The sequence below is a fragment of the Limulus polyphemus genome, unplaced genomic scaffold (assembly GCF_000517525.1).
Source record: "Limulus polyphemus unplaced genomic scaffold, Limulus_polyphemus-2.1.2 Scaffold11514, whole genome shotgun sequence".
NCBI lineage: Eukaryota > Metazoa > Arthropoda > Merostomata > Xiphosura > Limulidae > Limulus > Limulus polyphemus.
This window is the reverse complement of record NW_013677124.1, coordinates 6183-9530: the sequence shown is the minus strand read 5'-3', so window position 1 is coordinate 9530 and position 3348 is coordinate 6183.

Below are 3348 nucleotides of genomic sequence, written 5' to 3'. Positions count from 1 at the left end.
GTAAGACACTTACCGCTACAGTAACAACACCTTAGGTAAGACACTTACCGCTACAGTATCAACACCTTAGGTAAGACACTTACCGCTACAGTATCAACACCTTAGGTAAGACACTTACCGCTACAGTATCAACACCTTAGGTAAGACACTTACCGTTACAGTATCAACACCTTAGGTAAGACACCTACCGCTACAACTTTGCAGTCCTTCTCCAGGTTTGTTTCAAGAGGAACTAGTAGATCCACGTAGAATGCTTTCAACTGTAATACAATAGTTCTTACTTTAGTTTCACTAAGAAATAATTAACGTATATTAAAACCACTACGACAGTCAGACAACGTTCCTCTTCACTTACAATTAAAGCACTAACAAAGACAGACAACGTTCCCCTTCACTTACAATTAAAGCACTAACACAGTCAGACAACGTCCCCTTCACTTACAATTAAAGCACTAACACAGTCAGACAACGTTCCCCTTCACTTACAATTAAAGCACTAACACAGTCAGACAACGTTCCTCTTCACTTACAATTAAAGCACTAACACAGTCAGACAACGTTCCCCTTCACTTACAACTAAAGCACTACGACAGTCAGACAACGTTCCCCTTCACTTACAACTAAAGCACTACGACAGTCAGACAACGTTCCCCTTCACTTACAACTAAAGCACTAACACAGTCAGACAACGTTCTCCTTCACTTACAACTAAAGCACTACGACAGTCAGACAACGTTCTCCCTCACCTACAATTAAAACACTAAGACAGACAGACAACGTTCTCCCTCACCTACAGTTAAAACACTAAGACAGTCAAACAACGTTCTCCCTCACCTACAATTAAAACACTAAGACAGTCAGACAACGTTCCCTTTCATTTATAATTAAAGCACTACGACAGTCAGACAACGTTCTTTTTCACTTACAATTAAAACACTACGACAGTCAGACAACGTTCCCCCTCACTTACAATGTTGATCTGTTGAGCTTGTACTTCCCTTTGAACATCCACTAACTGCATCAACGCCGTCCCTGGAAAATGTTAGACGGATTTTTACAAATTTCATGCGACCAGACAAAGGAGAATAAAAGTTAATTGCGACAAGTATTAGGAAAATATATATCGCAAGTATAAAATAGTATGTAGGGCTGGCTACTGAACCAACCAAGATCACTTTATCTGGCTAATGATCACCTAGCGGTAACAATAGACTAACATTTTACGACTGGAAAGTCTGGTTCTATTTCTTTTGCCAGTGAGGAAGCCAGCAATGTATAGATGAACTGTTAATTATCCGCGATAAAGTTTAGAAAAATGTTCACTGTAAATGTGATTTATAACCCTATTTTACAAACACAGAGGATTCATTTCATTATCATTATAAACAATGTACGTAATTTATAAGTTATCTTTATTTCACTGTAAACAATGCATGCGGTGTTCATCTTTTATTTTACATGTTCCGGCAATGTAAACAGTTGAGCATTTTCACCAACATCTATCATGAAACTACTGTTAGCAACAGACTACACGTGTACTTCTATTAGTGTTCACATCTAGTCCTAATATTACCGTAGACCTGCAGTTGTTCACAATCTACAGCCCGTTTGTGAACACTAAATGGTACTTCAGGAGGTCCGGAGTCATATCCGAAATGTCATGAAAATATTAACAAAAATAAAAATAGTTCTTGTAAAATTAAATCTATACGAATTAAAACATTTAAATTCCTCAGATTACTTAAGTTTGAGAACAACTGTAACTAAAGTAGTTACACGATTTGTAAAAGAAAAACGTTGCGTCAAAATTATGGAAAGCAGCAAGTAGTGTTAGAACCGTCACCATTTATTTAAAAAGATAGAACAGTTTTCTTACAGATGGCGCTGTCTCAAGACACACGGAACGCGTGCACTAAGTGGGTAAATAGTACTCTTGTAAGTGCTAAGTTAGGTTTGTGATAACGACGTTAAGACAACTTGTAATTGTCGTGTTGCCCTGGAAACGGTCACATTGAACCCAGTTAGTAAACTAAGAAACGGTTAGGCCTCATTATCGAGAGTTAAAATACTTCTGTAACTAAACTTTTAATAAAAATCATTAATTACATTGCACAAATAAAAACTTTAAAATAATTGTGGTATTTTACCCTTGTAATATAACTGTTTGATTGATAAAGTTCAAGAACAATCTAAAGTTCCATGTTGCACGAGCAGGTACTTGTATGTCGGCTTCTTCATGCTAGCGACAAGTGGCCAACAGGTGTTGTTGAAAGTACGTAGTTTAAACCTTCAAGCGCTTTGTGGAATACTTATAGCTGCTCTGATTTACTGGTATAATCAACAAGTTTAAGTGGTATTAGAAACAGTTCACTCCTTTATTATCAGTTCCCTGTTTGGATGTGGTTCTACTAATTACATCCGAAACTCATTACACAGGTACAAATGTTTAGTCATCTCAGAACTAAATGTCACGTGTTAATCACTAAATTAACGACATTTGGATAAAAATTCAACACACACACACAAACACACTTTGTTTGCGCCATAGGAAGTTGTGTGCTAAAAGGTAGAAGTTAATATTTTCCTAATGTGAAATTGTATTTCCGATAGATACTTACCTCCCTCTCGCACAATATCTTTTCTCGATTAGTACTGCACTCTATCGGCGCAAATTTTCAACACTTACCACTAGCCTACGACCTCCTGCTTCATCATATCAAAAAAAAAAGAGAAAAAATCCCACCTCAGCGGACCGCACCATATATAATCCAGATATTGCGAACATAAAAGGCGGAAAACCTGAAGGAATTCCATGACACATATTACCAAATAATGGGATCCCTAGGTGTCGAGTGGCTAGGGCGTGACATTTTATAATGGTAGTTCGACCTCATCCAACAACAGGCAGTATCTAGAATGGTACAACAGTTCCACAGTAGGTAGAGGATCACCTCGAAACGGAAATTGGTAGGGAAGACTAGCATCCGTACCAAAACCCGTCTCCACTTGAACGAATTTCCAACCCAACATCCAGCAGATGGTAGAAGAATGAAAGCCCCAGTGGGATGACATGTCTGGTCCAAAACCTGGCGATATTTGGTATGGTTATTCCAGTCCACGGTAGAAGGAGGATACCCGGCCTTACACAAGTGGGAATACATGTGCTGTGTTCAGCTACAACCAACACCAGATCTGCCAGAAACTGACATCCATCAGACGGCAGGAAGAGGAACTACAAACCATGGAAGGAGGAGGGATACTGGCCAAAACATATGTGAGAACTTACTTAGCTAGACCATATACAATCCGGAACCTCATCTGAAGGATGGTAGGTAGGAAGAATGACTC